This window comes from Solanum pennellii, chromosome 6 (assembly GCF_001406875.1).
Source record: "Solanum pennellii chromosome 6, SPENNV200".
NCBI lineage: Eukaryota > Viridiplantae > Streptophyta > Magnoliopsida > Solanales > Solanaceae > Solanum > Solanum pennellii.
Window position 1 is genome coordinate 37,256,505 of NC_028642.1, and position 15,039 is coordinate 37,271,543.

The following is a 15,039-nucleotide window of genomic DNA, read 5'->3' on the forward strand; positions in this document are numbered from 1 at the left end:
CTTTCGAAAAATGTAACATGTTAAATAAAAACAAAAAGTAGAGTGATAAACTTAAACTAATCTATTTCAGACTCTAGACTTTGATAAACTAATTGACAGTTCACATTTGCAGATCTAACTTCAACATTTGCTTCTTGTAAATCTGCAACAAGGCAAACTACCATATGAGGGTAAAGAAAAAGGTATAATATAATGTTTTTCTAGTTTTCATTTTACATGTATTTTTATGATTCAGTTGATTTGAAATAAACATACATAGTTATTAAGGTAGAAAACTAATTTATATTTTTGACTTGATAATTATAAAATGTATATGTTAGATGATGTCATAATTATGCATCTTTTTTTCACCCCCACCAACTAGGAGCTTCCATCATTTTTAGCTTAAGGTGAATTCGTGAAGAATGGAAGAAGTTAGAAATTTGAGAGTTCTTAATGTTCTACATGTGTTTTTTAAGGTAGTAGAAACAAAAAGAACCCATTTGATCTAAAATTTCAATTGAAAAGTATTAAAAGTTGTTTGGGGTCTTATTGAATAAAAAGTAATGGCATAAATTAGTTTTTTCTCTAACGATAATGACACAGATGAGCCAAAGTTTTAATCGATGACATAAATGAACTTTTTCTTTTCTACAAAGTTCGATGACATATTTGAGTTTTTTCCTTCTGTTGAATTTAAAATCTATAATACATAAATGTGTCCTTTAACTTGATCTCATTTTACATTTATGTCCTTGGGTATGCACAAGTAGACACTTAAACTTATATAAACTTGAACAAGTAGACATATGAGTCCTACGTGGTACGATACACATTGGAAACCACGTTGGACAAAAAGTGACAAGCAGAATATCATGTAGGACATTTGTGTCTATTTGTTCAACTTTATACAAGTTTTAAAATGTCTATTTGTGCACACCCAAAGTTGAAGGACATAAATGTGATTTGAAGCCAAGTTAAAGGACATATTTATGTATTATGCCGTAAATTTAACAGTAGACGTTCTTTTAAATCTTTCTTCTTGCTGTTACTTTACTTGTGTTTCTAATTCTTTTATCCTTATTAAATGTGCATGTGATTATTTTGAAAAATCAAAATTTGTAGATATTCAGGGCTGGTTCGAGGTTAGAGATTAAATGGAAAAAGGAGGAACATCATTGGTATGTCTATTGTATACCAATACTGTTAGTTTTAAGTGTTACAGCCAAAATTTTGCTGATGAATATGTTTTTGATTTAGCAGCTACTACTTGAGGAACAAAAAACAAGAATAGGGAATCTTATTGATAATTTCTTGAATGGCTTGAAGCAAATAATGAACAAAGAAGAAGAATTCATTGCTTCAAAATTGGATGTGATTGAAAAGCTAAGAATGGATCTAAGATTACTTGGAACATTTATCTTCTTTGGGAATTCGACGAATTTGGATGACTTATATTACAGGATGTATATTCATATAAACAAATTCGATCTACTTACCGAGTTCCTTTTCTGTAAAGATGATTTAATCCTAGAGAAATACCACATGGAATGTCTTGCCCCTCTGCTGCTGGAAGAGATAAGAAATTATTTGAGTTTGAAGAATGATTATATAGACATAGCGATAGAGATGAAGAAGTTTGAATACCTCATCAGAAATCTCCATGATCTACCAAAGTATTGTTCTTATTTGCTTCTACCCCTCATGCGTGAATACAAGATTCTCCGGCAAGTATGCACACATCTTAGAGATTTCTATCAGTTGGAATGCAACAAAACAACAACAATAGAATTTCTCTATACTCGGTATCAAATAACAGTTGAAAGAGTAACACAATTCTGTTTTGATCTTTGGACATGAAAGTATAACGACTTTAATAATGTCTATGCCTTCTCTGAATGCTCTTCCAAGATTACTTCTACTCATCGACATTATCCCTCTTGAGCTGGAGGTTCTATACATTTCTACTTCTAAGCTCATCAAAGAGTCAACGTCAAATGAACTAGAAGGATTTGTTAAGCAAATCCTAAAAGCATCTCCTAGGATTCATCAAATTTATCTCATTCATCTCCAAGGATGCATGGCGGTGTAGTAGCCGTCAATAACTCTCCAACTCAAAGCATTAATGTCATGATGGAGTTTCTATTGATCTTTCTCACTGATGTACCAAAGCTCTTTATCCATCATGGCAAATTGAACGATATGTCGGCACATGTCAGAATACTTACAAGGAAAATGTTATTTGTAGTTTTGATGATGTAACAAACTCAGGGACCTTGTGAAGGTATCTGGTTCTCAATATGAATCGTTCATTGACTGCCAGCTGGAGAAAGTACATAAAGTTGGTGCACAGTTCCCAACTGTGTAAGAAATGTCAGACCTTTCCAACCAATGGCAGGGATTTAAGGAAAGTGACTTGTCTATACAATGTCATCTTTCCACACATTGCTCTTCAGTTTTTGCAACTTGAAAAGGCACATTCAAGAACTCTTGCAAAAGCTTAAGAAAATCAAGGAGAAGAATCAATCAAGAACAACCTAACCTCAGGCGTACATTGTGTAGTTGTTTGAGAATATATTCTTTCGATCTTACATTGTAAACTGATACTAAATCTATAAAGGAATCAGTGTGGTCTGATCTGAAATTCTAAGTTAGTTAGTTGAACTAATTTAGTAGGTAATCTTTGTGTTGTTTAGAAAATTCTAAGTTGTCTAGAGTGATACCTTAGTGGGTAGAGTAACATCTACTTAGGCTCATCATGCAATTGAGTTATTTCTTGTTGGTGAGATTAAAACCTTCTTCTCACATTTGTGTAACCGATTTACTTTTGCTTGTCAAGATTAGTGAAACGGTTGTGAAAATCCTGTGAGACAGGTCGTGGTTTTACTCTCTTGAGCAAGGAGGTTTCCACGTAAAATTCCCCTGTTGTTAAACTGCATTTAATTTCTGTTATATCCTTATTTGTGTGTCAAGGATCCTGGTCCATTGACTGATAGTGGACGCACAGATTCTAACAAGTGGTATAAGAGCAGGTACTCTCTATCCGGTTAACACCAAGAGAGTGATTCCTGTTCTAGAATGGCTGCTCCACTTAATCTAGAAGAGGGTCAGTCTTCAACTAGACCCCCTCGTTTCAATGGCCACTTTTATAGTTGGTGGAAAGTGATAATGCATGAATTCCTTGTGACTGAAGACAGTGAACTAGGAAACATTGTCTTAGATGGACCCTTCATCCCCATGATTGAAGAGAAAGATGGTGAAAACACTAGGCTTGTTCCAAAGCCTAGGCGAAAATATGATGAAGCTGATAGGAAGAAAATTGAAAACGGGTACAAAGCAAAGAAACTTCTTGTATATGGTATAGGACCTGATGAGTTCAATCGTGTCTCAGCTTGTGAATCTGCAAAACAGATCTGGGATTGCTTAAAAATAGCCCATGAAGGAACTGAACAAGTAAAAAAGTCAAAGATTGACATGCTTACATCTCAGTATGAAAATTTCAAAATGAGAGAAGGTGAAACTATTCATGAAATGTTCACTAAACTGTCATCAATCACAAATGAGTTGAGAAGTCTTCGAGAACCTATCAACATGAGTAAGCAAGTCAGGAAAGTGCTTTTATTCTTCCCAAGTCTTGGGAAAGCAAGGTTGATGCTATTACTGAAGCAAAGTTTCTGAAAGTTTTAACAATGGATGCTCTCATTGGAAATCCAAAAACTTATGAGATGAACCGAAGTCATGATCAGTCAAAGAAGGTAGTCAAGAAAGATAAGTCTTTGATGCTGAAATACAGATCTGAAGAGGACTCCAGTAATGATGATAATATGTCTTACCTCATCAAAAGGTTTTAGAAGATTGTGAGGAAAAACAAAGGTTTTAGAAAGGGAGCAAATGTTCCTCGAACTGCCACTCAAAATGATACTTGTCACAAGTGTGGAAAAACTGGACACTTTATAAGAGAATTCCATTACTCAAAGCCGAAAACAAAGAATATCAAAAACCAAGTGGTGATAAAGAAAAGCAAAGGGACCTGGTACTCGATAATAATGATCTGAAAGTTGCTGCTGACTATGTGGTCAAGAAAGCTCGTGATGCATGGGGAGACTCTTCGAGTGACTCAGAATATCTTGACAAACCAAATGACGTGTCAGTGGTGGTGGTTCATAAAGAGGAAACCATATTCAATGAGATGTTTGCTTTCATGGCTCATTCAGATAAAGAAGATGATAAGGATAAGGTAAGTCATCTTAATATGAAGCATGATCTGAATACCTATTCTCTTAAAAAATTGAGAACATTAGCAAATGTTATGATTGATTCAGTGATTGAGTTAACTTTTGAAACAGATATTATGAATGCTAAGCTTGAAAGTTTAAATGAAAATAGAGATAAAATGGGTGAGAAAATGTTGAAAATTGAAGATCAAATGGTTGTTCTGGAATCTGAAAAAATATAGCTTAAAAAACAATTGCATCTTATAAATGAGAAAGTTGAAAAACAAAAACAAAAGTCTAATGGTTTACAAGTTGAGCTTGAAGAAAAACTGAAAACTTGTGAGACTAATCTTGTATTGGCTTTGGAAAGGAGCAACAACTTAGAAAGAGATATTGTCAAACTTAAAGATGAACTTGAAAAATATCTTAAGTGGACAAAATCTTCTGAGCTGCTTTCAAAGGTAACAAATCAAGGTAATTTCAACAAGAAGGGTCTAGGAAGTTTGAATATTACTCCTCCTTTAAATCCTCACAGCAAATATGTATTTGTGTCTGACAATTTGCTGTGTCTTCATTGTGGTAAAAATGGGCATTCAGAAAAAGAGTGTACTACCTGGAGAAAGTCACATGAGAGACTTTCAAAGTATACAAAATATCAAAGAGTTTCAAAAGAGAGACCTGTTCCCACAAAACAATCCTCAACCAAAAGGTTTTCAAAGAGAGGACTTGGTTCCGCTAAAAAATCCTTTGTCAAAAAGAATCTGAAATTGCCTAATTGGGCTAGAAACACTTTGGTTACTCCTTTGTCTACTTTCTGGGAACTCAAATTGAAATGGGTTCCCAAGCCTAATAAGTGATTCTTGCTGCAGGAGAGTGAGAGGAGAAGCAGTCAATGTTGGTATATGGACATAGGATGCTCTGAACATATGACTGGTGATATCAAAAATTTCATCTCACTCAAGGCACTTCAAGGTGGAGGTGTCTCTGTTGGTGATGGAAAGAAGGGGTATATTTTAGGTGTTGGTAAAGTGTGAAAATCGCTTGGGGAATCCATTGAAAACGTGTATCATGTTAGTGGGTTGAAGTATAGTCTTTTGAGTATGTCTCAAATTTGTGACAAGGGAAATGAAGTGAAGTTTAATCTGAGAAGTGCATTGTAGTTAATCTAACTACAAAGGAAGTGATTCTTACCGCTCATAGAAGTAAAAACATGTATGTGGCTAACTTAGAAACATCTCATGGAGATGATCTGACATGTCTTAGTGCTCAGAATGAAAATGCTGATTTGTGGCATCGAAGACTAGGGCATGTGAGCTCATCTTTATTGAATAAACTGATTTCTAAGGACCAGGTCCTGGGTCTGCCAAAGTTGAAATTTTGTGAAAGTAAAATTTGTGAAGCCCGTGTCAAAGGTAAAAAAATTAGATCATCCTTCAAGCCAAAGAAGCAAGTAACTTCATCGAGAGTATTAGAGCTGCTACACATGGATTTATGTGGACCTTTGAAGGTTCAAACTAGAAGTGGAAAGAAATACATTCTGGTGATAGTTGATGACTACTCAAGGTACACATGGACAATGTTCTTAAGATCAAAAGTAGAAAGACTGGAAGAATTGATAGTGTTTTTCAAAATGATTCAAACAAAATTGAATCAAGTGATTGCTGGAATTAGGTATGATCATGGAATTGAGTTTGAAAACTCAAAAATTGATCAATTCTATATGAAAAATGGGACTAGTCATAATTTATCTGCTCCAAGAACTCCCCAGCATAATGGAGTAGTGGAAAGGAAAAATAGAACCATGGTAAATATTGTAAGGACCATGATTATTGAGTCAAATCTTCCTCAAAGTTTTTGGGTTGAAGCAATCAGCATTGCATGACATGTTACTAACAGATGTTTGATAACGTCTTTACTGAATAAGACTCCGTATAAACTACTCAACAACAAAAAACCTATGTTGAGCTACCTTAGGGCATTTGGATGTAAGTGTTTTGTTTTGAACAATGGAAAGGATGATCTCAGAAAATTTGATCCTATAAGTGATGAAGGAGTGTTTGTAGGATATTCTTCATCAAGTAAAGCATATAGAGTTTTCACCAAGAGAACTCAATGTATTGAAGAAAATATTCATGTTGTGTTTGATGAAAATGGAAATCTGAAAGGTGTTGCATCAAATGATGAAGATGAGTTAATTGAGCTATTTAATTCTCAAAAAATTGAAAGAAGTGAAGTTGATATAAATGACCAGTTGGGGATTGACAATGCTGATCAAAACTCATCTGAAAAGGTTGATGAAGTTGAAAAATGTGAAGAGGAACCTGGTACTATTCTGAACTCAAGTCAGAATATCTCAAACTCTCCAGAAAATGAAGAATTCCTTGAAGAAGAAGAGCACACTAATCAGCTGAACCAGTTCACCTTGAGGTCAGGATGGAAACACAATTCATCACATCCACTTTATAATCTCATTTCACCTCTGAACTCTGGAATTCATACTAGATCAAAAATAAGAAATCTAGTTGCATTCTCAGCGTTTATATCATCAATTGAGCCTACGAATGTGAAAGAGGCATTAAGTGATGCAGATTGGGTTAATTTAATGCAAGAAGAACTCCATCAGTTTGAAAGAAGTAAGGTGTGGTACCTGGTTCCCGACTTGTTGACAGAACTGTTATAGGAACCAGATGGGTTTTCAGAAACAAGCTTGATGAAAATGGTGAGCTTACTAGAAATCCAAATTGATGAAACCTTTTCTCCTGTTGCAAGGATGGAGGCTATCTGAATTCTCATAGCCTTTGCGGCATTCATGGGATTCAAGCTATATCAAATGGATGTCAAGAGTGCTTTCCTAAATGAAGACTTAAAAGAGGAGGTGTTTGTTAAATAACCTCTTGGGTTTGAGGATGCTGAGTTACCAGATAATGTGTTCAAGTTGAATAAGGCTCTGTATGGTTCGAACAAGCTCCCAGAGCTTGGTATGAAAGACTGTCGAAGTTACTGTTGAAAAAAGGGTTCAAAAGGGGGAAAATATACAATACCTTGTTCTTATTAAAAAGAGAACATGAATTGCTATTATATAGGTATATGTGGATGACATTATCTTTGGAGCTACATCGGAGCATTTCTGTGAAGAATTTTCATCATTAATGGGAAAGGAGTTTGAGATGAGCATGATGGGTGAACTGACTTTCTTTTTGGGACTACAAATCAAGCAATCATCAGATGAAATCTCAATCAATCAGGAGAAGTATATTAAGGAGCTGTTGAAGAAATTCAATATGTTTGATTCTAAACCTATTGATACTTCTATGGGAACAAACTCCAAGCTTGTAACAGATGAATCTGATTCTCTTGTGAATCAAACCATGTATAGGGGAATCATTGGATCCTTGTTGTATCTGACTGCTAGCAGAACAAACATCGTATATAGTGTTGGAATGTGTTCTAGATTCCAAGCATGTCCTCTTGATTCACATTTGAAGGCTGCAAAACGGATTCTAAGATATTTGAAGAAGACAAGGGACCTGGTCCTATTCAACCCAACAGGTGACACTTTTGATCTTGTTGGTTTTGCAGATGCTGATTTTGCTGGTTACCAAGTTGAAAGGAAGATCACTTCAGGGATGACTCGTTTCCTTGGATCTTCACTTATCTCATGGGGAACTAAGAAACAGAATTCAATAGCTCTTTCAACAGCTGAAGCGGAATATGTAGAATCTACTGCATGTTTTTCACAATTGTTATGAATCAAACAACACTTAGAGCATTTTGGAGTAATCATCAAGGCAATACCTGTTATGTGTGACAATACTAGTGCAGTCAATATGGGAAAGAATCATGTTCACCATAATAGAACCAAGCGCATTGATGTTAGACATCTGAGAGACAATGTTGAAAAGGGAAACATTTTGCTTACATATTGACCAGCGGGGTATCAAATCGCACACATCTTCACCAAGGCTCTTAGCAAAGATCAATTTGAGAGTAATAGGTTGAAGTTGGGCATGATGACTTCAAACTGATTTTAAGTCATTCAATCATTGAATTTCCTTGATGGATAAACTTGTAGTGCAAATATCCTCTTTGTCAATAATATTTTATCTGAGTTAGATTGCTGTTGTACCTATTGCAGGTATACATTCATAAAGGATTAACAAAGCAGAGACATGGATAGAACAGTTGAGGAATGATGATAAAATTGCATTATGGGACCTGGTCCCAGTCGAAGTTAGCATTCGTACATTAATTTTAAACTGAGATTAAGTGACCGTTGATCAAGCCACGTGTTATTCATCTGTGATTCTGACCGTTAGTCCCATCGCTTATTTTCCAAGCGACCCGTTAAATTAATATGGACCTGGCACCATTTCATTTTCTTTTTAAAACCTACTTTTTCTCTGTTTTAATCATTCACTCTTCTTGCAATATTCCTTATCTCTGTAAAAAAAAAGGGGCTAAAAATTTTTTTCACGACATCTTTCATTCTTCACTACTGCTTCTCTCTTCTTTCTTCTTGATGAAATGTCGGATCCTTCTTCTGCTTCTAAAAAAATGCTTACAACACTTAGTGAGACTGAACCAATTTCTTTCTACTCTCCGTCATCCACAGGGACAAGATCTAATCTTCCAACAAGTTCTCCCTTAGACAATCCTGAAAAACCTTTTCACTCTATAGATCTGAACAGTTCAAGTGTTCCTACTGGACCTGGTCCTCATCATGAAATGATTTCAGATGATCTTTTTGAAGGAGATTTACCAAGGAACAAAACTTCTAAGTCGAACATTCTTGCCGCGAGTGAAGAATTGGTGATCGAGAGTCTTGCTATGATGCGAGAGAAAGTCAGGGTTGAGGAAAGTGAACATTTTAATAATGAAGATATCAGAGAGACCCAACCTATCTTTGATAGAACTCCAGATTTTTGGAGATACTCATCCTCTGATTCCTCTGACTCAGCAGGTGGTGAACAATCTATACAGTGGAAGGTTGAAAGGAGAGATGTAAGTGCATCTAAAATGGAAAAAGAGAAAGTGGTGGGAGAAGTGTCTAAAAGGAGACCTTTATTAGATCTGACGCTAAAAAGATGATGGTTGATGCTCTGTAAGCCAATGCTAAGTCTACTGCAGAAAACAAGAGTGCTAGAACTTTCAAAGTATCCAATTTTAAACTGCCTGCGTTTGGTGTGATAGATGTGTCTGTTGAAGAGATAGAAAAGGGATACAGGAAGAAGAGGTCAGGAAATACAAAGCCAAGAGGAACTAAGAAAGCTGAGAAAACAAAATCCACAAAGGAGACTGCTAAGGAAAGAGGAAAAGGTCACAGGGACCTGGTATACAGGTGCATATAAATGAAGAGCATGTCAACAAACAAGAGATTGTTGACAATCCAAGAAAGCAGGGTTTTGATATGGGGATAATTAATCTTCCTGTAATGGACTCACTTCATGACATGGTTGAGATTCAGTCTAGGATGCATCTTTTCAACCAAGAATCTCCCATCCCATTCTTCATGAAGAGGAAGTGAGAGAATTCTACTATAACATTCAATTTCAGGAAGATGGAAGTGTCAATACCAGAGTAAACGACATTTCTGTTCACCTTGACGAGACTGTTGGGAAAAATTCTTAGCGTACCTAGAGATTGTACCATGTGTGTGGTAGGGAAAACGTGTTCTGTTGAATTTGTGACACTGTGTTCGAAGCTTCCTACTACAAAGTGTGCAGGGCTATTTAAGAAAGCGATGAAAAGTGATTATCAGTTAGTTTTGAATTTGTCAACAAAACTCTCCTCCCTCGAACTGAAAAGAGGACCTCAGTAACTTCTGCAGATTTGTATGTGATGAAATTATTGTGCAAGTTCGAATCTATGAATCTTCCGGGACTCATGCTTGAACATATGTACAAGACTGTCATTGAGCGAAAAGGGATACATGGTATGGGATATGGATATTTTGTCACTAAAGTATTCAAATACTTTAACATTCCTCTAAGTGTTGGCAAGGTCGGTACAGTGAAGCAAGCCTTTTCAGATACTACCTTGGTTGAATGTGAGTACATTGAAGGGAAAGGAAATCCTAAGAGCAAAATGGCTCAACTCATTGAAGAACAGGACCAACTCAAGCATGAAGTTGAAGAACTGATTATGAGGCTGAGTGGAAAGGATGCTGAAATTGCTATCCTTAAGGCCGAGCTACTCACTGCGCAGACAGAGGGACCTGACGCCGATGCGGTTCAAGCCCTGGAAAGGGAAAATACATAACTTAGGACCAAAGTTATTGCTTTTCAAGAAAAAGCAATAAAGGATAATGATGCTGCTAATGCTAGACTCACTCTCATCATTCAGTCTCTTTCCCATCAGCCTCCCCCTTCATAGTCCATCCCATAATCTTCCCGTGTCTTCTTTGTGTGGCTTATATTTTCGTCCTTGGATTTCAGTTTGTTGTTAATGTACTGAATGTTAATTTTGGAATGCTATTTATATTATTCCCCTGGTGTTCTAGCTGATATCTCTTGTCAAATTCTTTCTTTTATATTTGATTTCCGAAAAGCTTTGATCTTCTCTTATATTCTTATTGATAATGTTTGTTTACTGTATCTCTTTTTTATGATGCCAAAAGGGGGAATTTTAACTAGTTGTTGTGACTGGATATTTTTGTGAGGGGGAATACAACTACTGAAGTGTTTATTGTGTTTTCTTTTGTTTTTGATTCTATGCTAGGAGAGTGGATAAGTAATTCAGGGGAACTTGTCCTGAAGCTTGAGTGGAGCCTGGAGTATTGTTTGTCATGATCAAAAAGGGAGAAAATGTTATTTTTAGTTTTGATGATGTAACAAAATCAGGGACCTTGGGAAGGTACCCGGTTCTCAATATGAATCGTTCGTTGACTGCCAGCTGGAGAAAGTACAAAAAGTTGGTGCACAGTTCCCAACTGCGTCAGAAACGTCATACCTTTCCAACCAATGGCAGGGATTTAAGGAAAGTGACTTGTCTATACAATGTCATCTTTCCACACATTGCTCTTCAGTTTTTGCAACTTGAAAAGGCACATTCAAGAACTCTTGATAAAGCTTAAGAAAATCAAGGAGAAGAATCAATCAAGAACAACCTAACCTCAGGCGTACATTGTGTAGTTGTTTGAGAATATATTCTCTCAATCTTACATTGTAAACTGATCCTAAATCTATAAAGGAATCAGTGTGGTCTGATATGAAATTCTAAGTTAGTTAGTTGAACTAATTTAGTGGGTAACCTTTGTGTTGCTTAAAAAATTCTAAGTTGTCTAGAATGATAGCTTAGTGGGTAGAGTAACATCTACTTAGGCTCATCAAGCAATTGAGTTATTGCTTGTTGGTGAGATTAAAAACTTTTTCTCACATTTGTTTAACCTTTTTTTTTTTGCTTGTGAAGATTAGTGAAACGTTTGTGAAAATGCTGTGAGACATGTCGTGGTTTTACTTCCTTGAGCAAGGAGGTTTCCCGTAAAACTCCCCTATTGTTAAACTGCATTTACTTTCTGTTATATCCTTCTTTGTGTGTCAAGGGACCTGGTCCATTGACTGATAGTGGACGCTCAGATTCTAATAGAAAATATCTATTCTGTTGGAGGAGAGATCCAAGAATAATATAAATGAAATGGACTTTTCAGCTCCAGACTTTTTGTATGAAATTGAACAAATGAAGGGAGATATTAGACAGATTTTCTTGAAAGCCCCTGAGCCACCCCGACTTCGCTTTCCTATGGATGATGGTTTCCTCTTCATGAATCTTCTACTCAGACATTTAAATGATTTACTCACTTCCAATGCTTATTCAATTTCTCTGATAAAAAAAGAAATTGGAATGGTGAAAGAAAGCCTTGAATTCCTAACATCATATTTCGGGAAAGTCAGGCAAACATTGGCTGGCACTAGTGGAGTTGTTAAAGATTGTTGGATGCATGCTTTGGATGTGGCATATGAGGCAGAACATGTCATTAATTCCATTCTTGTTAGAGATAAAGCTCTCTCGCATTTAATCTTCTCACTTCCGAATGTCACTGATAAGGTCAAGCTTATTGTTGCACAAGTCACTAATTTTCAGCTGGAGGATAAGAATATGGATGAACCCCTCGATGCAAAGTCTTACAACGAGCCAATTGAGCCAACCTCATCATCTTTTGTAGAGGTAAAGTAGGTCATGAGGAAGAAGAAGCCTGGATCATCGGCCAACTCCTTGATGAACATGAATCTGAGCTTGATGTCATTTCCATTGTCGGAATGCTAGGGATCGCTAAAAATACTCTTGCCAATAAAGTGTATAACAATACATTAGTTGCTAGTCATTTCAAGATTCGCTCTAAGTGCACTATTTTCCAAAAGTATAACAAGTCAAAGGTGTTGCAGGAGATTCTTCAGCAAGTTCCTCATGTCTCTGGAGGTAACGAAAGTGAGGATGACCTTGCTGAAAAGCTATGAAGAGCACTACTTGATAAAAGGTACCTTATCGTTTTGGATGATGTGTGGGATATTGCAACAGGGGTGATGTTAATAGCATGTTTTCCAAAGGTTGATAGAGGAAATAGAGTTATCTTAACTAGCCGAAGTAGTGAGGTAGGTTTGAAAGTTAAATGCCGTAGTGATCCCGTGGACCTCCAAGTTTTAACAGCTGAAAAAAGTTGGGAGTTATTTCAAAAAAAGGTATTTGGAGATGAAGGAAGCTTCCCTGCTGAACTGTCGGATATTGGACACCAAATAGTTGAGAAATGTATAGGCCTTCCTTTGGCTCTTGTTTTGATTGCTGGAGTGATTGTTAGAGGAAGGGAAGGAATGGAAAAGGAAATGGAAAAGATTCAACATAATTTGGATTCTTTTATTTCTGCCACCATCAATTCACAGATTATGAAGATTATGCAATTAAGTTATGACCATTTACCATACTAGCTGAAGCCGTTGTTTCTTTACTTTGCAAGATCGCAAAAGAGCGAATGAACTCCAGTCTCTACGTTGATGCAGTTGCGGGTGGCTGAAGGGCTGGTGGATCATGATATCCCATCCAAGACTAGTTTAGAGGAAGTAACTCAAAGTTACTTGGATGCTTTAATTTTCAGTAGCCTGATAATGGTGGATCATATCCGCTGCAAGAGTAATTGGACGTCTGTAATGATCAGAGCTTCCTATGTTCATGATGATGTTCATGATTTTTATTCAGTAAAAGCGGAAAAGGAAAAGTTTTTCAAGTTAATCAATTCAGGTGATCCATTTCATGCTTCTGATTTCTTGCACCGTCGACTAACCATTCATACCGACGACAAAAAATGTGTATTGTTTAATTCTAATGTGTTCTGGTGGTAGTAAGCATCTCATATCTTTGAAAGTGAGCAGTTCGCTGGATAACTCCAGGCATATCTTTCACACAAGACACATGAGACTTGTTAGAGTGTTGCAACTGGATGACATTGTTCTGGAAGATCATTTAGTGGAAGAAATAGGGTCCCTATTTCATTTGAGGTTCTTTATGATTTGGACTCGTGATGTAAAAGCTATCCCATTGTCGTGGTTGAACCTCCAGAATCTGGAAACTTTGCTGATCAGTGAGGAATTTTCCACCATTGTTTTACTGCCAAGAGCATTCAAACTGTCAAAGCTGAAACATGTGAGCATTGACAAGAGTTCTTTCTTTGATGAAGAGGAAGAGGAAGTGGAAGAGGAAGAGGAAGAGGAAGAGGAAGTGGAAGTGGAAGAGGACAATATCCAAAGCAGAATATTGGAAGGTGAGAATTCAAAGCTGACAACTTTATCCCAAGTTGATATCTCATATTCCAAAGGCACGAATGATGCTCTGAAGAAGTTCTCAAATCTTGAGCACCTTGATTGCACCATCATGGTACCAAAGTGTCCTCCTACACACGGCGAGTGGTTTCCCAAGTTTGATGTCCTTAATAAACTTCAATCTCTCATTGCAGAATACAACAACGAATGGGATTATTATGGTTATCCCATTATTGAATATCACTTCCCTACAAGCTTGAAAGAGTTGCGGTTGCATTCTTTTACCATCACGCCTGCTTTGTTGTCAGCAATCGCGGCATTTCCTCAGCTTGAAATTCTGGCGATTATCCACTCTGGTTTCATGGAGGATAAGTGGGATGCAAGTAAGGACATCTATCAAAGTCTTAAAACTTTGAGTTTGTCATTTATCAAATTATCAGAATGGGAAGTTGATAGGGGAACTTTTCCCAAGCTTGAGGAATTACTACTAGAACATTGTTATAAGTTAACGGAGATGCCTTGTGCATTTGCGAATATATACACTTTAAAATCCATTCGCTTGGTTCAAAGTGAGCTTGATCTTGGAGATTTAGCCATGAAGATAAAAAAAGATGTAATAGATTTCACAGGAGAGGACAGACTTCATGTCCATATATCATCTATGTATCTTGCCTCAGGTGACGAAGAAGAGGTAACCAATTTCCTACATCGCCACCCATACCTAGTTCAATTTTTTTACTAATTAGTTAGTATAAGCACTTTCTGTTGGATAGTAATAAAAGGCTGAAGTACTGAAATAGAAAAACCTTTAGTATCAACTTACTAATTAGTTAGTATAAGCATGTGTGCGTATTTGTTCAATTTTATGCAAGTTTAAGTGTCGATAGGACATAGATGCGACTTATAGTCAAGTTTATGCCTTAGAAGAAATAATTTTCTGATATTGCTAGAGAGTATTAATGCATTTGCAGTCTCAGTTCATCTAATTACTAGTTTTTTTCCAGAGATGTTTTAAATTAATGTTTTGAGTGTTTTCTTTCATGTTAACTGTGTATTGCTTTGCCTTTGTTTTATTTGCAGTTAAGCCTGGAAATTTAGGC

General features: G+C 36.4%; 1 pseudogene; it reads left to right on the forward strand.

The window, feature by feature from the left end:
• Positions 1-1,136: 1,136 nt before the first annotated feature.
• On the forward strand, positions 1,137-15,037 carry LOC107022287 (annotated as a pseudogene).
• The last annotated feature ends 2 nt before the right edge of the window (positions 15,038-15,039 follow it).